Source organism: Gymnoscopelus microlampas, assembly GCF_963454915.1.
Source record: "Gymnoscopelus microlampas genome assembly, chromosome: 8".
Classification (NCBI taxonomy): domain Eukaryota; kingdom Metazoa; phylum Chordata; class Actinopteri; order Myctophiformes; family Myctophidae; genus Gymnoscopelus; species Gymnoscopelus microlampas.
The window spans coordinates 56641898-56663903 of NC_139945.1; the positions used below are offsets into that span (position 1 = coordinate 56641898).

Consider the following 22006-nt stretch of genomic DNA (forward strand, 5'->3'; position numbering starts at 1 on the left):
TCTTCTCTAAGTTTGAAGGCCTTTCTTTGAAGGAGGCTTTCATAGCAGTTCTCGCATGCTTTCCTGGCCGCATTGTTTTCAGCTCCACAGTGGGGACAGCTCCTCTTCTTAGGTTTGGTCATGGCTTAGGGAGAAAATGCATGAAACAGAATATAAGAGTTCGACACATACATGACATGAAGACATGATGATGATGATTAATTCATAGCGAAAATAACAAATCTCCAAACTCAATGATTTAAGATAGAAACCTCCTGCAACCTGGTGTGGTGGTTTGCTGACTTTGCTCCATTCCTAGCCCTGGTCTAGAGCGTTAGTGAGTTCTCTCTAATGCCCTGGGCTCTGCGCGTGTGCAACATGACACATTACAGTCAAAGTATAATACATAATAAAACATTTTATTATTAATGGCATTTAAATACAATAAGGTGCAGTATGGAATGGATGTAACCAAAACATTTTTGCTCATGTCATTACTAATGATTACTGCGCTGTTACTGCATATTTCCACTATGTGAGCGAAAGGGTGTTTTTGCGTGGAGTTCAACATGTGTTTGACATATCAACATGCCACTCCCCTGCCATCGCACGTCTCTCAAGAGTTAAATGAACACTGAGGATTTTACTATGTGATTGTTAGAATATGATTCTCTCTTTCCTGCAATCACACACTGATCATACAGCCATGGAACCATGTCAGTCAGGTGTGGGGTGCCTTTGGCCTTGAGGAGAGACAGGGCGGCAGAGGTACGACGGGAGGTAGTCTCTGGTGTGAGCAGAAACGAGTCCAACTTCAGTTCACAAATGTAGCGGCTGCAGTGTGTACAGCTGTTCTCCTTCAGACAACCAGTTGAGATGATCAACAGTGGGTCAGGGATGTTGAATGGTGCTCAGAGGTCCCTGTATGCAAAAAGGACATGTACATATAGAAACAATTTAATTTTCATGAAGAATCAGTTCATTTTGAGTATCACACATAAAGAATGCTGCATTCTTTTAGGTACAATGTCTTGCACATAGAAGTACATTTGTCTTGGTGAGGTTCTTTACTCTGGAATACACACATACTTATTGCCAACTCCTCATCTTCACTCAGTAACTTTAAACATAGTCTGAGGGCAGGCCTGATGAATCAAGCCTCTCCATCTACCATTTAACATAGCTTTCTGCTCACACGCACGCACGCACGCACGCACGCACGCACGCACGCACGCACGCACGCACACACACACACACACACACACACACACACAGAACTGCACTCAAGGTATTTGTGTTTGTCATGTCTTATGTTTGATTATTATGTTTAACTTGATTATTATGTTTAACTACTTGTTTATTCTTTTTAGGTGAGAACCGTTATAAGCCCTTTATGGGTTTCCTTTTCTCACCTGCACTTATTTCTGTGTTGTTTTAATTATGTTACCTTTGTTCTGTTTTTAGCGGCGCTAGCCGCTCTATACCTGACTTTGTCCGTGTGCGTCAACGTTCTGATTGGTCAGGTGCGTCAACAAAGTGATTGGTCAAGCTTCACGTGACACATGGCTATAAACACATTATAAACACATATCGATGACAAAATGTATCAAAGGCACCGCTACCTTCACACAGGGTGTGATTTTTATTGTGCGAATAAATACATCAAAAATCAAATCAGGTTGGTGTATTCATTGTAATAACCAGACTAACAATACTGGCACAATGAACCTACTGCGACTTTTGTCTCATAAGATGGTCAACACAAGAAGAATTGATTTGTATTGCGTTATAGCTCAATCAGCAAACAAATGGAACCAAATGGACCAGCACAGGTCCATGTGTATGGCAGGGCAGACATGCAATGAAAAGATGTGATATGTTACAATAATACAGAACAATAAAAGAAACCTTACAGTACATACCTGTATACTGGTGTATGAACATGGTATATATGCAGGCTGTCTGGTTGTCAGGACTCCCCTGTGCACAGAAACAGGAGGTTATTAATATTCTAATTCAAAAATAGCAGATCTACAAGCAAGGCGTTGTGAGCTTGTAGACCTGCTATTTTCACAATATTTAGTCAAACTAAATGTAATGCCTCAACTCAAGTGCTTGTTAGGGTGGGGGACCCCAGTTCAAATATGATTATCTTGGGGGGTTGTGGCCTGAAAAGGTTGAGAACTGTCATAGACTACAAGCTCACGTGTTGCCTCAGTATTATATTTTGCTTATTGCCATTTCTTGGGATATTTGAAGGGCTATTTTCAGTGAATGTTTTCCCCAGAATAGGGATGCTATGGTTCAAGTGGTTAATGCAATACAATAAAAACTCCCTGTAATAACTCCATGCCATAAGGCAGGGGTGGCAAACTCATTTTGGGGTGAGGGCCGGATTGGTCAAATGGTGACTTGATGGGGGCCGGAACCAGTTGCGGGCGCACATGCGCGCTCACACGCACTCAGACACTGCTACTAACTATGCATATCACTTTTTTAAAAAATGTATTAAGAAGAATAGCTACTTTAATTATTGACATTAAAAACAAACAATGCAATTTGTAATAATAATAATAATAAATATAGCTGCAAGCAGCAATTAGCGGTTTCGAGAATAATGGCAGACTGGCAGACTGTGACAAGAGTGGCAGACTGGCAGACTTTGACAGAGTGGCAGACTGGCAGACTGGCAGACTGGCAGACTTTGACAGAGTGGCAGACTGGCAGACTGTGACAGAGTGGCAGACTGGCAGACTGGCAGACTGTGACAGACTGTGGCAGACTGGCAGACTGGCAGACAGACAGACTGTGGCAGACTGGCAGACTGGCAGACAGACAGACAGACAGTGACAGAGTGGCAGACTGGCAGACTGTGACAGACTGGCAGACTGGCAGACTGTGACAGAGTGGCAGACAGACAAACAGACAGACTGTGACAGAGTGGCAGAGTGGCAGACTGGCAGACAGACAGACAGTGACAGAGTGGCAGACTGGCAGACAGACAGACTGTGGCAGACTGGCAGACTGGCAGACAGACAGACAGTGACAGAGTGGCAGACTGGCAGACAGACAGACAGACTGTGACAGAGTGGCAGACTGGCAGACAGACAGACAGACAGACAGTGACAGAGTGGCAGACTGGCAGACAGACAGACAGTGACAGAGTGGCAGACAGGCAGACAGACAGACTGTGACAGAGTGACAGAGTGACAGAGTGACAGAGTGGCAGACTGGCAGACTGGCAGACAGACAGACAGACAGACAGTGACAGAGTGGCAGACAGACAGACAGTGACAGAGTGGCAGACAGGCAGACAGACAGACTGTGACAGAGAGAGAGAGAGAGAGAGAGAGAGAGAGAGAGAGAGAGAGAGAGAGAGAGAGAGAGAGAGAGAGAGAGAGAGAGAGAGAGAGAGAGAGAGCAAAGTGCACATGTCTGAATTAACAGGGTCATGTTTTGCATAATGCAATTTAAATGTAAACTGTGACAAGTGGGGTTTGAGCCGTGGACCTTTGGCACATGAGACTAACACTGTATTGATCAAGCTATTCAATCCACAGCCTTGGTCAGTGAGAAGGGAGAATCCAACAAAACAAAACAAAACACAAAAGAGGGAATGAAGTACATCATACATTGAAAACAACTACTCTCAATAAGCGTTTCATTTAACAATTGCATGTTTATTCATTGATACATGTTGTGTGCAATGCAATTGAGTTGAGGTCTGCATGAGGTGAGATTTGAACCGGCGACCCTCTGGTATCAAGGCAGATGATTAAGCCATTGGGCCAACAGACCCGAACTGATGAAAAGGGAGTTCACACACATGACACACTTTCACGCAAATTGCTCAGAAATAGTGGATTTAAATGTTTTTCAAACTGCTCAAAATTGCAGACAATCTAAGGGCGGAGTTTACTGGTTAACAATTGCACATGTATTCATTGATACAGTCATGTTGTGTGCAATGCAATTATAATGAATTCTACATGACGTGGGATTCGAACCAGGAACCCTGTGGTTTCAAGGCAGATGATTAAGCCATTGGGCCAACAGACCTGTACTAGTGAAAAGGGAGTTTACACACATGACACACTTTCACGCAAATTGCTCAGAAATCCTTGGTTTAAATGTTTTTCAAACTGCTCAATATATTTCGGAATGGAAACTAGTGGAAAATAGTCGATCTACAAGCTCACAACGCGTTGCTATCTAAAAAGGTGTGAGATTGTAGATCGGCTATTTTCACAAGAAAGTATGTCATACATAAAAAAAAACTACTCTCAAAAGCATTTCGTGTTATTGTCTAAACATTGCACATGTCTGAATTAACAGGGTCATGTTTTGTACAATGCAATTTACATGTGAACTGTAATAAGTGGGATTCGAACCAGGGACCTTTGGCACATGAGACTCACACTCTACTGGTGGAGCTATCCAATACACAGCCTTAGACAGTGAAAAGGGAGAATCCAACAAAACAAAACAAAAGCGCGAATGAAGTACGTCATACATTGAAAATAACTACTTTCAAGTATTCATTTCTCGTCATCTTTAACAATTGCACATGTATTCATTGATATAGTCATGTTGTGTGCAATGCAATTATAATTAAGTCTACCTGAGGTGGGATTCGAACCGGCTACCCTATGGTTTCAAGGCAGATGATTAAGCGATCAAGCTATTGAACCAACACACCTGAACCTGTGAAAAAGGGCCTCAAACATGTATTTGACACAGTTTCATGCAAATTGCTCAGAAATCCTGGATTTAAATGTTTTTCAAACTGCTCAAAATTGCAGACAATCTAAGGGCAGAGCTTACTGGTCAAAGTGATACATGTGTTCCTCATGAGTCAAGGCACATGTGTAAGCAGGTTTAACGGCTGTCGGCCAAACGAGGCATGACTTTTGCCTGTTTAAAGTTTGCATTTTCAAAAAATTGCTATAGCGCCCCCCTTTGACCAATTGGAGTAAGATTGGTTTCAGTGATACTTGGAAGGACCCTCTACAATATTGCAAAGTGTCAAACAAATGTGAGTCTGCATGTATGTGTTAGGGGCAGATGAATAATTTAAAAAAAGCTGCAATTTTCATTGGCTTATAAAAGCTTAACGTTTTCACTTATGGAAAATCCGCTAAGTTACGTCTGTCGGCATTGGTCCAAAGTTCATGTGTATACAGTTTCGTACAGATTGCTCATAAATCCCAGGAGGAGTAGGCTTTTTACTGCTTTTTACTGCTTTTCATAGAATTCGAAATGGTGGGAGATCTAAAGGTCAGAGGTCAAAAGTCAAACAGTGAAAGTTGTTAGGCATGAGGAGACGCATGTGTGTATCGAAGTTTCATGGCTGTAGGTCGAACAGGGCATGAGCTGTACCTGTTCAAAGTTGGCATGTTCAATTGAGTGCTACAGCGCCACCCTTTGGCCAATGGTTGTGAGTTTCGGGTTTTCGCCGTTTGGCATAGCCCTCTACCATATTGCCGAATTTCATAAGAAGTGACCAGGCGGTTAGGCCAGAACTGGCAAAAACGGCGGAAGAATAATAATAAATATAGCTGCAAGCAGCGATAATATGGGGCCAGGAGAGAGAAAGAGAAATGATAATTCCTTTAACAGGTCAGTTCATGAAAGTCCTTGCGGTCTTGTTTCCAATGAGGGCCTGTGAGCAATTAGGGGTTAAGAGTCTTGCTCAGGGACAAATTTCATCAACCAGGTCAACCAGAGCCTCTGGCTCCCTAGCCACTCAGCTATGGCCGACCCTCAGAGAGAGAGAGAGAGAGAGAGAGAGAGAGAGAGAGAGAGAGAGAGAGAGAGAGAGAGAGACGGAATAGATTGAAGAGACATGGAAACGGAATCGATTGAAGATAGAAACGGAACAGATTGAAGCGACAGAGAGAGACATGGAAACGGAATAGATTGAAGAGAAAGACATGGAAACGGAATAGATTGAAGAGAGAGAGAGAGAGAGCCATGGAAACGGAATAGATTGAGTCATGTTTTTTGCAATTCAACTTAAATGAGTCTGCATCAAGTGAGGCTTGAACCGGCAACCTTGCGGTCATGAGGCACTCTTAGGTAGCTGCAACACTACCTATATTGCTATAGCTTTGTCCAGGCTGATGTTGTCTGTTGAAGATCATAAACTCTTGCATTCTGTCATGAACCAAGCCAACACTAAGACCACTCGTTCACAAACCATTTACAAATAGAGAAATTGTATATATCCTCGCAACTGAAAACAGTGAAAGCAGCCGATCTACAAGCTCAGAAACACGTTGCTATCTGAAAAGTTTTGAGATTGTAGATCGGCTAATTTCAGAATGAATATGTCATACATTGAAAAAACGTACTCTCAAATGAGCATTTCAGGTTATCTTTAACATTTGCACATGTATTCATTGATACAGTCATGTTGTTTGCAATTCAACTTAAATGAAGTCTACATCAAGTGAGGCTTGAACTGGCGACCTTGAGATTGTGAGGCACTTATTTAAGGGAGACGCCATTGGACCAACAGACAGGGAACTGTGAAAAAGGAGATCAGACAGATGATACAGTTTCACGCAAATAGCTGAAAAATCCTGGCTTTAAGTGTTTTTCAAACTGTTCAAAATTGTACATCTCCTCAGAACCAAAACTAGTAAAAGTAGCCGAACTACAAGCTCACAAACCATTAAAAGTTGTCAGATTGTACATCGGCTATTTTCACAATGAAGTATGTTATACATTGAAAAAACATACTCTCATTGCTATCTGAAAAGTTGTGAGATTGTAGATCAGCTGTATGTAAAAAACACTCAATTAAGTATTTCATGTTATCTTTAACAATTGCAGATGTATTCATTGATAGTCATGTTGTGTGAAATGCAACTTAGATGAAGTCTGCACCAAGTGAGGCTTGAACTGGTGACCTTCAGGTTGTGGGGCACACATTTAAGCGAGAAGCCACCAACAGACAAGAACCTGTGAAAGGAGATCACATAGATGATACAGTTTCACGCAAATAGCTGAAAAATCCTGGGTTTAAGTGTTTTTCAAACTGCTCAAGATTGCGGACAATCTAAGGGCGGTGCTTACTGGTCAACGTGATAGATGTGTTCCTCATTAGTCAAGGCACATGTGTAAGCAGGTCTAATGGCTGTCGGCCAAACGAGGCATGACTTTTGCCTGTTTAAAGTTTCAATTTTCAAAAAATTGCTATAGCGCCCCCGTTTGACCAATTGGAGTAAGATTGGTTTCAGTGATATTTGGAATGGCCCTTTACATTTCTGCAAAGTTTCAAAGAATGGTAAGTCTGCATGTATGAGTTAGGGGCAGATGAATAATTGTCATAAAACTGCAATATTCATTGGCTCATTAAAGCTTCATTTTTTCACTTATGGAAGATATTTTGCAAACGTTTTTTGGTATAGGTCCAAAGTTCATGTGTAAAACGTTTCGTGCAGATTACTCAAAAATCCCAGGAGGAGATAGGTTTTAACTGTTTTTCATATAATTCAAAATGGAGGGAGATCTAAAGGTCAGAGGTCAAAAGTCAGAGGGTGAAAGTTGTTCAGCATGAGGAGACGCATGTGTGCGTCGAAGTTTCATGGCTGTAGGTCAAATAGGGCATGAGTTGTACCTGTTCAAAGTTGGCATTTTTCAATTGAGTGCTATAGCGCCACCTTTTGACGAAAGATTGTGAGAATTATTTCTTGATCGTTTTTCATGACCATCTATCATATGGCCGAGTTTCATAAAAAGCGACTGCACGGTTCAGCCAGAACTGCCAAAAGTGGCAGAAGAAGAAGAAACGGAAATAATGCGAATAACAATATGGGTCCATGCTGGAAGCCTGGCCCCATAATAATAATAATAGTGAAAGTGTAGAGATGTAATAGGGTTCGAAGCCTTACAGGCTCTCGAAACCTAATAAACCATTTTAAGTACAATAATTCAATTTGAAGGGTGGTTAAATAATTAGATTCATAGAACAACAGTGGTGTAAAGTAACTAATTACATTTACTCAAGTACTGTACCTAAGTAAAGATTTGAGGTATTTTTTACTTTACTAGAATATTTCCAGTACTTTTACTTCTACTTCACTACACCTGAGTCACTGCTATACAGTATATCAAATTCTTGGCCGAAACCGAATACCGAATATAGGAAACACTTGGCCGAATGGCTGAAAATGATTATTTAAAAAAATAATATATACATTTTCTTAAATATTATTTTGTACCATTGCTGTCATGGCTATGCCTCTGTTGTAGAGCTACATGATTATGGCAACACTTATCATAACTATAATCCATAGATCAGTTATTTAAAGCATATTTTTAGAATTATTTATTTACTATTGTGTAGTAATATAATACAATATGTCTCAAAACCTTAGCATGCCATACAGTTGCAAATTAAATAAATATGATTTCAAGAAATTAAAACTAACATTGAATAGCCTAACAAAAGGCAATATAATGTCTGCAGTTCAGGCCTGGAATTTCGTCATTTTAGGGGCAAGGCCACTTGGCCTGTGGTGTTGTAATTTTGGCTATTTGCAAGATTTTAAATTGTTTTAAATAATAATTTAAAAAAAAGGAACATACAAGATTTCCAACGATAATATATAGCCAATATATGGTTCTGTATCAGTATATGAGTCAGTTTTTGCAGATTTCATTCTAATTGGCTACTATGCCTGCATATGAATTTCATGGGCCTGTTGGTCACCCTGGCTTGGCGGAGATATGCCCTGTTGCGCACACTCCGCACAGCAACAGCAGGTGAAAGCAATTCACTAACGAGGGCTGTGTTGCGCACCAAAAAACGGACTAAAACTGACACACACACACACACACACACACACACACACACACACTCACACACACACACACAGTCAAGCGTTCACAGCTGGTGTTGGTGGTGAGGAATGCAGCCACTCTCTACTCCTCCAAATGAGAGACGCAACTGGTATATACTTCTCCAAACAACGGTGTTTTACCGGATTTGTGATGCTGTTGAACAAGCGCTCTCTCCAGTACAGGTAGAGTTGAATGGTGATGGTCCTCTGTATGTTAATGACCTTGGCTGTGGCTTCACAGCTTGGCCATCGTTCTCACATAACAAGTTTGTCCAGTATTCAACCCCCAGGCAGCCTCAGTAAGGAACTGGCGGGTGCTGGCGTTTTTTCTGCCTTTTTTTTTTCTCTCTCGTTTTTTTTTCCATTAGAGGTAGTATTAAATCCCGTTTTTTCAAATCACCTCGCGGGCCGGATTTGACGACGTCGCGGGCCGGAATTGGCCCGCGAAACACCAGTTTGCCACCCCTGCCATAAGGCCTAGTATACCTCAACCTGTTGTGGTACATGTAGGCAGGGATTACATGCTGTACTAGCTCTAAAACCATGGCTAGTACTGCACATTTATATTTGATTATAATAGAAAAATAAACAAATCAACCTACCTCGTATTGCCCTGCTGACAGCAACTTATGAATGATCATCAGATTCGTGTCCTCTCCTTGAAATGCTGTGATTGACACAACATCACTGCACACCCAACTGTAATAAATAAGTAGAACTGTCCACGTAGGTCTGATTGTGAGCCATCATTTCTCTTATTATTATTCTCTATATTTTCATAAGGATCGCGCAAAACCATGACATCCGTCTGTCTGTCCGTCCGTCTTCTACAGTTGTATATCCAATCTGCTGCCAAAGATGTTCAATATTTATTCATAAATATACAGTATTTATTTATTGTCTCCTCCGATGTTCATAGTACAGTGCTAGCCTGTTAGCCACACAGTAGGCTAAAATTATCGGCAGCTTCCGGTTCTGGTTCACCAGTCGATATTGTCGTTGCGGTTCACACCAGTAATAGACAAATAGAAAAAATAGAAATATAGAAAAAAGTCATTTTTCAATGTTCCATTTTCCATTTCTTGACTTGGTTCTAAGAAACAAATATTGAAAAAACAAGTCATCTTTCCATTTTCCATTGTTGCTTTTAGAAACGAATAATGAAAAAACAACTCATTTTCCAATGTTCCATTTTTGGATTTTTTTTTCCAATTATCTATTTCTTGACGTTTTAGAAACAGATAATGAAAAAACGGTCCGTGTACCTTCTGGCAGTTTGATTTTCTTTTGGAAATCACAAACGGAAAACCGCCCATTGCGCTCGTTTTTCATTTTTCGTTTTTCATCTAGGGTCGTGTCGGTTCTTTCGCTCCCGTTCGCTCCCGTGTTTCATTTTTCATTCTTCATTTTAACACACGTTACGTTCGTTTCGCTCCCGTCTTTCATTTTTCATTCTTCAATAAAAAATAAAAAATGAAACGTAAGAAAAACAGGGTTTTGCTTTTTCATTCTTTCATTTCTCGATCTTAATCAAAGATACTGTAAAGACTAGAACAGAAGCGGAAGTAGATGTAGGACTTAAAAATAAAAGTGTATGTATATATGTATATATATATATATATATATAAAATATAAATGTATTTTACCGTAGGCTACATGATTATAACATTACTATGGCTACATCAATGACATAGATAGATAGATAGATAGATAGATAAAGATAGATAAAGATAGATAGATAATATAAATATATTATACTGTAGGCTACACGGTTATAACATAAACATAATTATGATAGGCTATATTATTATATTAGGCTATTAACATTATGCAAACTAATTATATTTACCATGGTTACGTCAATTAGAAGACAGATAGATCTCTGTCTGTCTGTCTGTCTGACGGACGGACGGACGGACGGGCGGACGGGCAGATATAGTTTTCCCGGTGCCCAGTCTTCCTGGTGCCCAGATTTCCCTAGCGCCCACTCTTCTCCACCCCTAAGTGCCCACTCTTCCAAGGTTTTATCGGTTTTATCTGATTTATCTGGTGACCCTTCCAAGTGCCCACATGTCCCTAATGCCCACTCATCCAAGGTGCCCAGTTATCCCTAGTGCCCTGCCCAGAATGTTTTGGTGCCCACCTATCCTGGCTGTTACCATTACTAGCCTATACATAAATACACACTGCAGTTATTTCCACACAGTAGCCTACAATTTAAATGGCCTAGATAGCGGAACAGATTAATATCTTCAAATAACTGGTAGCTGCTTTCACTAATGCCCCGTCAGTCATCAGTGTAAGGGTTTGACAATATTATGCCCGTAGAAAGTAACCTGACGCTGCCAAATCGAAAAAACTTGTTTCACATTTGTTTCACAGCTGATGCTGTCTTGAGAAACGTAGTTACTCAATACCGCCCCCAGCTGGCAGAGTCAGGTTACGTAGAAAGCACTGCCGTCTGCAACGATGAAGCAGCCTTATAGTTAAGCTCAGCAGGTCATAGACCTACTACAGCATGTTAGATTCCCTCATTAAATACAATTATATATATAGATATTATGCTGTAGGCCAGTGGTTCTCAAAGTGGGGTCCGGGGACCCCAGGGGTCCTTGAGGGGGTTCCAGGGAGTCCCCAGCCAAATGATGTCTGCAACTCTGAATGTAGGCCTACAAATGGAACCAAATGGGTCCAGGGTCCATTTGTATGCTCTCAGAGTTAAATTAACACTGATGATACTACAGTATAGATTGGGGGGTCCAAGAGATCAAAATCGTATCAAATGGGAGTCCGTGGCCTGATGTATATCAAACTGGGGGTCCTTGGTATTCAAATGGTTGAGAATCAGATATTTATCTATATCAATAAAACGGGTAAAACAAGTCAATGCCTGCCCCTCCAAACTGTTAACTGTACATATGTCTTTGATTTCTAAGCTGTTTGTGTTAGGACCCCAATGGGAAACAAGCCATAGGCTTTCTATTGGGTTTAAAATCCCCTTTGCAGACCTTGTATTGAACTGTACTTTTAAGTATTCAATCGATCACTCAGCTATATCTGTCTGAGATAGATCTGATAGACTTGATTAAATATAGCCAATTTATTGTCCTTTTAATTTAGACATGGGTTACATTATGTACTACTGACCATAGTTTATGTATGACTACCACCAACAAACACTTTCCACTGTAAAATTTGTGTGTGGACACCATGTTTTAGTTAGCTGAATTTCTCTTGCAAATACTTGTTCTATTTTACAAACCCATATACATCATGTAATTGAGACTGGTACTACACAATCAGAATATTGGTGAAATAGAACACAGAAAAAAAAATGTATACAGATTATACAATGATAAAAATACATAAATTAAGCATTTTACCACAGAGAGAAGAGTCAACTTTCTTTTAACGTTTTATTTTTTCAGACAGGCAGCTGATGGCACCACTGGTGATGGCACTGATAATTTGAGTGTAATCAATTAAGAAAGTGTTCAGTACCACCTGCTGATTATATCATATAAACACATTGCCATAACAGGCAGCATAACATGACGGGCACACAGAGGTAAACAAAACATGACATTAGTTTAAAACACTGTTCAGTACAATAAAACATTTTTTTTAAATGCATATTACAAAAACACTTGCCAATAAAGAATTGGGTTAAAACAAAACTTTTGTAAAAGACTAGAATACCCAAGTCTAGACAAACATTTATGGAAAGAACATGTCATATAGGAACATCTCTTGAGTAAACTCAAACTGGCCTCAGCACACAAAACCAGCCGGGCCAGCCAAACAGGGCGATCCGTATACTGTACTTTCTTCACTGGCGTTTTTTACACATTTGTTTCCCCAATACATTAAATAATATACTAAGTCTATACTAATTGTTGCATCTGTTGTTCAACCCCCACCTCCCCATTTTCTTTTTTAAGAACCCCCCCCATACCATTCACACTGCCGACCCGGCCGGCCGGGCAGGCCAGATCCAGCCATGGCTGGCACCCACAAAACTGGCCCACCCGACCAGCCCGACCCACAAAATAGCCACACTACCAGCCGGGTCAGCCCCACAGGGCAATCCGAATAGGCGTATACTTTCTTCACTGGGGTTTTTTCTTTTTTTTTTTACACATTTAATTATATCCCTATTCTCCAAATTGTTGCATCTGTTGTTCACCTCCTCCCCACCTCCCAATTTTATTCTAAAAATCCATTCTGTCAATTATCCCTCATTGTCCCAATTTATTCATTCTGCCAATTCCCCACATCGATGCTAATTCCCTAATTTTGTAAAACCCCCACAAATTACACTATTCAATTATGTCCTGAAAGACATTGATCACCTCTTCCATTCCAGTCATCTCAAAGAACCCGTCTTGGAATGTGCGGTTCCGGCATTTCGGGCACCTGTTGTGATCTGCCAGCCACTTCTGCACACACCTGCGGCACCCAACGATACAGCGACAGCACGGGGTGGCAATTGGAATCCTAATTGCCTCTGCAAGATTAAAGATAATTGTTGATTAGAACATGAATTTGATCAGTACCGTCATCTCCATTTGTACCTCAATCCTGTAATACAGTATATAACAGCTCAATACAGTCCATAAAAATCTAAATATTCTCCTTTTTCCATTTTAAACTGTGGCTATATTGTATTCATCATTTTAAAGTCCAAAATAATAAAACTTTTTACCCTCTAATTAAGTACTGTAAATTTGGTCTACTGCTCCAAGCCCAGTAAAAAAAAAAACTACATTTTGGATAATGTACAATGGTTGTGTGACATAGGCCCAATACAGTTACAAGAAAATGTGTGTGAACTGTATAAACCAGTAAAGGTACATTCTTTACATTAGGAAACATGCATAGTCCTAACTAAGTATGATTCAGAGTTTGGATCCTTGTGCAAAACAGTAATGAACCTGAAAGTGTATAGCTCATTATCATATTGTATGAGTCCATAAAGTTAACTTGTTACCATAAGAGTAACAAATGTATTAGTGCATGCATTTATATTTATGTTTAATGCACACATGTAACATACTGTACACACCTGTGCACATGAAACACTGGAAGAGGTCTTTCAGGGCTTTTCTCTGCGCCTCCGTCAAAGAAACAGTCGATACCCGATTACCCTGGACATAGTCGGTGATGTTTCGCAGGCCTTGTGAGATGGCAGGGAGCTCTTCAGAGGCAAGGACAAATTCTTCCACTCTGTCCCTTGCTTCTTCTCCAAGTCTGGGGAAAGAAAGAAACAATAATTGAGACATCTAGTTTGCCCCACAATTTAGGTGCTATATACAAATTCTCAGTCCACCCCATTTGGCCTTTCTTGGGGAGGATAGACAACCAAGTGTCTCCTCCGGTGATGAAGTCACCAGCCGTGAGTTTAGGGTTAAACTGGGAAGGCGTAACGCATGCAGAACACCACACTATCCATCCCGATTGTGCTCCCTGCTGAAAAGGTGCCCTGACAAACCTGTAGTAGTCACTAGTTTAGGATGGCAAAACCAACTTGATACATTTGTGGGCTACTGAGAAGTGTATTATTGTCTTAATGTCTTCTGTGGATAACCTTAGTGTCCAAACTAATCCCATTCAAACAGTGGATTTTCTCTGCATTCAGTAAATTCTTACGTTGACCTCCTCCTCTTCTTGTGCGCCTGCATCTCATTGTAGGCGCTCTCCCGCAGTGCGAGGACCTTGGAACCACTCTTCTTCCAAAATGCTGCATCTACAGAAAAGTGAATGTAACATAATTACCATTTGGTTTCCAAGAGATCTCTGCTTTGCATCTTCACCAATATATAAACCTTGTAGTTACAGCTCTCAATCTACCATATCTCAAAATATAACACCATTTCAGCCAATTCTCATTGTAAAAATAATATTTACTTATGAATGAAGTCCTTACACTCAAGCTTAGGCCAGAGTTTTGACCTTACAACCACCCCACCAGTTACATATGTATAAATAATATGTTTGATCGTTTCATTACATTAACCTTTAACTGTTATAATAAAAATGTAAGCCTGAATTACATTTCAAACAAAGTTTCTGAATTACAAAGCATTCAACCAACCCAGAGTCATTGACCAACTTAGTAAATACTATAACTTACTTCTCCAAGCGCTCGAGTCAATTATCTTTTGCCCTGACGGCTGACAGAGGACCACGTCTTCCTCCAACGTCAATTCTTCGCGGACCTTGGCAGAGACGATGTCCATGGAGAGATCCTGTTCTGGCAAGATGATATGAAGGGAGCCACCATCGGTGTAGAGCTGTCCTCTCTCCACTCTACCGACAGTTATGCTCCTTTCAACACAGAAAAAGACAGGGTGGGTGTTACTCATAGATTAACATGTATTCATTTGGGTGTTTTGAGCGCTTCCCATTATCTAACATTAGGGGTGGAATAGGCCAACATACAAGGCCAAAATTATCAGACATTTACAGATTGGTGGTATTCAACCATTTGAAATGCTTAATATTCAAATACAATCCATTAAAGGTAAATTTGGCATGCATGGTTTGAAATGACACATTGTAAATACAGTATGCATGCTTATCCAACAGACATGAAATTAATTTAGTCAATTTATTCTTTATATCATTTGTTTCATACTTGGTAAAGGTTTTTGGCTGGTGTGGGAGTGGCTGTGCATCTCCTCCAGCAGGCCTTGGGAGGAATAGGCGCCGATGAGGTGCAGATGGTGGTGGTGGAGCAGCAGCTGGCAGCAGGTTCGCAGGAGCCTCCTCACCACACACTTCGTATCTTATTTCTGGACTGACATCCATGTAACCAGAGGATCCTGACACGACCACGTCGCCATTTTCAGCCGTAAGGTAAATGGTTGTTGAAGCCAACTGAAAATGGAGGGATGAAAAGGATTTTAAAATTCTCATTTTCCTTTCATTCTCATAGTCCCCGTCTCAAATATCTTACTGTCCTTCACTCCTGTACAAACAAATGTTGATCCCTGTCTGACATGCTGAAAATGCCAAATAAACACAAAGATAAAAAAAACTCCTATACAAACCGAATAGTGGAGAAAAATGGTTTAGTATGAGCAAGTTAGTGCTAGCTAAACTGCTTTACAGTGTAAATACTAAATAGTCTGATGCATGTGCAGAGCAGTGCAGTTATATATACACATATCAGAGTACACGACTTTGATGCAGTACTACAGCATATGCAATGTTTGTGATTCAAAATATTACTGCTCGAAGTCTGTTACATAATGTACCAAGTCAGTGGTTCTCAAAGTGGGGTTCCAGGGAGTCCCCACCTAAATGTGTATATAATATAGCATCAGTTAAAAACAATTAAATCCCGTTTTATACATCGGCCCATCTACAAGTAAGCACGGTAAGACTACAAATGGAGAGACTGTAGTGCCTCAGTAGATAAATCAAGAACTACCATCAGTCTTAACACAATATCCAAAACTAAATTGTGCATAAAACCACAATTCTTTTATGGGGTCCCTGGCACAAGATATTTATTATATGCAGGTCCGCAGCCAAATGCATATTAATTTGGGGGTCCTTACATATAAATTTAAGAACCAGTGTAAATGAAGTTATGGAATCACTCCATAATCAAATGAAAAGTCACATCGGGCCGGCCGCCCAACACGTGGGTTGACCACGCTAGCATTAATTATCCATGTGTTAGTCGAATATAATTCAACTTTATTACACAAGTACATTCCTAATATATGTGGGTTCTAAAGTGATTTTAGTTTTCTGATCCTTTTCTTTTAACATGGCATGTCCATTTTTTACAAGGCATTCTGGGCAAAAATGTCCAAATCTCTACACATTGAAGAAATGCTAAATTAGCATGCCTAAAAACTGTAACACGCTTGTAGACCGGCTTTCTTGCATGCTGTAGCGAGCGGCTAAGCTACTAAAGCGTGGCAGAAAAGAGCTAGGCCCTGCTGGACCAAAGCCTAAATGGGTTTCATAGTTAGTGCTAGAATGTTCCATTTCGGTCACATTAAAACGAAAAACAAACCTTAAATATTGTTGCCAGAGTCTGAACATTGAAGTCTACCAGACGTATGTTCACCGTCCGGTTTCCCCGTGAGACATTAATTCTGTCTTCTAGGGCTAGCAGAGCAGCTGAGACAGAGCACATGGTGAAGGAAGATGGCGGTGCGGCCGGTTAGACTGTAGAGAGGTGAAAGCAGGAATGGCGGAAACATAGTCGGTCTGCCTTTTATACCCTCCCAAAATGCGTCAAACCAGGTGATCAGTTCCTGGTCAAAGGTCACCTGACCTGTTGCTAGGTAGGAACAAAAACATTTTTGGTTGGATTAAGTTTGATTATTTAGGGTATGTTAGACATTATGTGTATCACTATTGTTTTACTTATTTAAGTATTAAATGAGTAGTAGAAATATTCATCCTTATGGAGAAATGTGTTATTTATTTTCATTTGAAAAAAAAAACACCTATTCATATACTATTACTACACACACTCATTGCCATGTCTATTCAGACTGTCATGACTGTATTCTTAATTTCATTGCATCAGTTCTTGGCCTATAGTCACTGTAAATCAACTCATCGCTACATGTCTGGTATTAATTATATATATATATGAATATTTTTATATAAGCATTTCTTTGTTTTTATTTAAACAAATATTCCCCAAAAATAGAGCCAGACTTGCAGATAATTTCTGCTCCACCAACAGCCATGACAGATTATGATGGATTAATAGTGTATTAGATCTAATATTGCACTTAAAGGACAACTTTGGTTTTTTACAACCAAGGTTTATATTTTAGCTTGTAATTAAAGTAAATAAAAGATGAGTGTTACATTTTTTTGATTTACTGCTTTCTATAGTTTTAGCAATTTTCCCGATATTTTTTACAGTGTGTGTCTAGTGGGCGGGGGCATTCTGTCCGGTGGTTAAATATGTCTTTTTTTACACAATAACGCAGCGTTTTCTTTATTAGTATTTACAGAAGCTTGTTTCTAGCCCCCAATAACTCACATCTGGCCATCAAAGACCACAGGACCTTTTTTTATTGCGTAAAAAAGGCATATTTAGCCACCGGACAGAATGCCCCCGCCCACTGTAAAAAATATTGTGAAAATTGTTAAAACTATAGAAAGCAGTAAATGAAAAAAAAATAACACTCATCTTTTATTTACATTAATTACAAGCTAAAATATAAACCTTGGTTGTAAAAAACCAAAGTTGTCCTTTAAGGGCAAGACGGGCTGCCTTATTCTGGGCAATTTGTAATTTACGCAGGTCCTTTTTAGCAGCATTGGACCACACAACTGGACTGTAAAGATCGGATATCACTACAGGCTGCACAGCAGATGTTGGAGTTAAACATCTCTTGATCATGGACTAACGCCCTATCATTTTCTTAGTTGTGTTAGTTGTATATGTTTCCATGTTAGATGACTGTCTAATGGAATACAAAGTAGTTTTGTTTCTATACCTGTTCAATTCCTAAATCCCTCAAATTCAAATTCAAAAACATATACTGTGATTCAAATACAATGGATTTTGTCTTTGAGATGTTCAGGACCACCACCCACTCTGATATGTATTGGTTCCTTGTTAAGAGCTACAGACAACAGGTCTTCCACATAATAGCAGACAAAGTTGTGTCGTCAGAATACATGGCTATAGACGCCTTAACAGACGACGTCACACTGATACGAAACAGTATGCGCTCGCAGGTCGGCAGCAAAAGAACCCCACCGCTCATAAGATGCAATGTAAAAGTGGTCACAGTCTCACGTGTAAAAATGCATCCCATCAAACTTTCAGATGCTGTTTTTCTCCCAATGTGGAGGAAGAATGCTTAGGATTTTTACTGTGATCTCTCGCTCTTGAAATATATAATCCTTGGTTTCTGTTGTGTGTAAACAATAATAACAATTCAAAGCAGTTGTCCTCAAAACTCCACCTCCAGTGGCTGTCATAAGAACCGAGGGAGCGCTCTATGATCATGGCACCTGAACCTGCTTGGCTCGCGCAGCTGCAGCCCGTCAAGACTCATTTATGCTCCGTCCCGCGAAGGTGTCGCGCGCAGAGAACGGCCTAGGAGAATAGCAGATCTCCAAGCTCACAGCGGTTGTGAGCTTGTATGTCAGCTGTTCTCGGTGCGCAATACCGTTACAGTATATGTGTCGCCAGGCCCCATACAGGAGGTTGAATTAACTGAAACAAGCTCACCCCAAAACAACAGGTTTGGGGATCTGTTGGGAATTGATTGCATGAAACAGTCACCTGTGCGTCCAGTCTCAATGTTTGTAAACAAATAATTGGTCTATTGGCCCTAGCTGTCTAAGACCAGTGGCATGTCATTTGTAAATATGTCACACCAATATGAACACTCTCCCCCCCACCTGGCTTCCCAATCCCCCACAGGGCTTTTATAAATGTGGCAACTGTGCTCAGTGCTCTAATTCATCAAATACCAAATGTTTTACCCATCCACCTACTGGTTAAAAATATAAAATATCCTCATTTATAAATTGTAACTCAACCCATGTGGTACATCATGCTTAAATGTCCCTGTGGACTGGCATACATTGGTCAAACTAAGAGACCACTTAACTCGTATTGGTCAGCACAAAACTGCTATTCGCACTAACAACCCTGAATATGCCATGGCCAGGCAGGCACTATCAACAAGTAAAGCATGGCTCCCCATGCATCCCTTAAATTCTGGGGAATAGAGAAAATCTTGCAGCCTCATCACGGGGTGGTGACATCATGAATAAATTGTTTCGCAGAGAAGCACTATGGATCCACAACCTTGACACCCTAACCCATGGTCTAAACGAAGAGCTGAGCCTTTCTTGCTTCCTGTAGACGGTCCCTGAGGCTTCCATGTGTATTTTGTGTTTTTTGTGCCTTTCATTTTTTTAAATGTTGTCTTTTTTGCATTGTGTCCTAAAAAGATCTAACATTTTTTTTGTATTGGCCTAATATTTTCCGTCCCTTATTTCTATATATACACTGCTTTAACTTTATCTTGATATGGCATTATATGGTTTTACTATTTTGTATATATTTTGCAATATGTCTAGTCCATATACCCAGAGCCAACCCATATCACCACTGATTGTCGCTATGAGGCTGTGACGTGTAGTACTAGGTAATTACCATGAAACAGAGGGCCATCTACCATTGGCTCAATACATTATTTATATTATTTTTTGTCACATTATTCCTTAATTTACAGTAGATCTGCCAGTCATCCAGACTGACAGATTCACTTGCCTTTTGCTTTGCAGTGTTTCTAAAGCCATGCAGTTCTTAATTTCCAACCCAAGGTGCTCTTATACAGGTTAGTTTGTTTTCTATCTGGAGCATGCTTGTCAGCTATTGACAAAAATAACTGCATAAACAAATTCAAAGCCTTGCGCGGCCGCCAGTTAGCTGGCTTGTTCTTTCTTCCTGGTGTTGTGCGGGAGCATTTCATTGTATGTTCACTGTATGTGCTTTATTAACTGTTTATTTTCTTATAAATTAGGCTAAGCAAAACCCCGAGTGTAGTCCTGGCTCTGCTGTGCTCGTCGTCAGTGGGATACATTGCCCCACACACCTGTTGTACAATATATCAATGCGGACGGTGCTGTTTATGGTGCCTTGTTTTTAGCACGCACTATTAATGAATTAATGAACGCGCCTATATATAGACCCCTTAACAGACGACGTCACACTGATAAGAATGCGCTTAACCAGTATGCGCGCAATGAAACCTATTCTATCAGGTCTCGCTAAGACGCGCCTCACCGGCACCAGTCAACACACAAGAGGGGGTTGGAGTGCACTGAAACCAGCGCACCCCGAAACAACAGGTTGAGAATTGATTGCATGAAACAATCACCTGTGCGTCCAGTCTCAATGTTAGTAAACAAATAATTGGTCTATACACTGTAGGATAACATAAATTAGGATGCGTAAAGGTGCGTGCCTGCATGGATAGTGTCGCTTCTGATCACTTCGTGCGGCTGTAGGCCATTAATAGATAAGGGTTGGCCTGCGTATATTGTAGTTTGTTTTGTTTCAAGTCAGTATTTTTATACTTTGTATTGCAAGATGTTCATATTTACATTTTATATTTGCATTCCATATCATATATCTTCTTGCAATTGTTTTGTTTTATTTTTTTTATATACAGTGTTAAATAAAATGCAGTAACTAAAACAAATAATAATAATAAAAACACATGATTACACACGTCAATCAATGTAAATGGTCCTAATACGATACCTGCTAAATTATAATAATGATAATACAAGTGATATTATGCTAACTTAACAAATTAAAATTAAAATATGGGGGGGGGGGGTGTCCTCTATTTTGGTTGTCTCTACTTTTGCCGATGTAGCAGATTAAACATTTTTGGGGAGGACATTTGGTGTAATAAAAAAATCTAGTATAGTTTCCATGCACATTAATTCTCTCCAGTATTTGGAGTTAGTTGTTTTATGAATTTCTCACTTGTTTCCATTCTTCTTCATTTAGTCTCCTATTTCAGCGTTATATTTTAATTGTATACACTATCATTTGTGTTAGTATTATTCTGGAGGATTTTATATTTTTTTGACAAGGTGTTTTCAGGTACTGTCTGATGGTTTTTAATCATACAATTAATTAAAGGGTGCATTTAATTTTCTTCACTTGCGTTCTTAAAAATCTTGAAAAATATGTCCTTATACTTGCAAATATTTATACAAAATCCTTTATATCCTGTATCTGGATATTCATATTTTAAATTAGTTTATTTTCGGATGTTTGCATACATTTCCCCATGCATGTTAACAATATAGGTTAACGTTTTTATGGATATTGGTATAGATTCTTTCTTAATCTCTTCTGTACCCAATTTACTTCTGTTCTGTCATTTGACCATGTCATTATTGTGTTTATTTGTGTTGCATTGAAATAGTTCTGTAAATTAGGAACGTGTAAGCCCCCACAGTCCTTTGCTTTAGTTAGTTTACTAATTTGTATTCGTTTTCTTTTGTAATTCCATATCAAATTTGATATTAAGCCGTTCCATCGTTTAAAATATGTTATAGGGATTGTAATTGTTAATGCCTGAAACAAGAAGAGGAATTGTGGGAGAATCATCATTTTGATTGTGTCTAAAAGATGGATTTAGTATCATTTT

The 22006-nt window shown here is 39.8% G+C and overlaps 1 protein-coding gene across 5 annotated transcripts in view; it reads right to left on the minus strand.

Annotated features, from left to right (window-relative positions):
• Positions 1-598: 598 nt before the first annotated feature.
• Positions 599-22006, minus strand: part of LOC311050847 (uncharacterized protein) — an 81597-nt gene continuing 60189 nt past the window's right edge. For all 5 annotated transcript variants that reach the window (XM_084065022.1, XM_084065021.1, XM_084065020.1 and 2 more), the window contains one exon: positions 599-900. The gene's annotated coding sequence lies outside the window, so the exon portion shown is untranslated. The remainder of the gene's footprint in view (positions 901-22006) is intronic.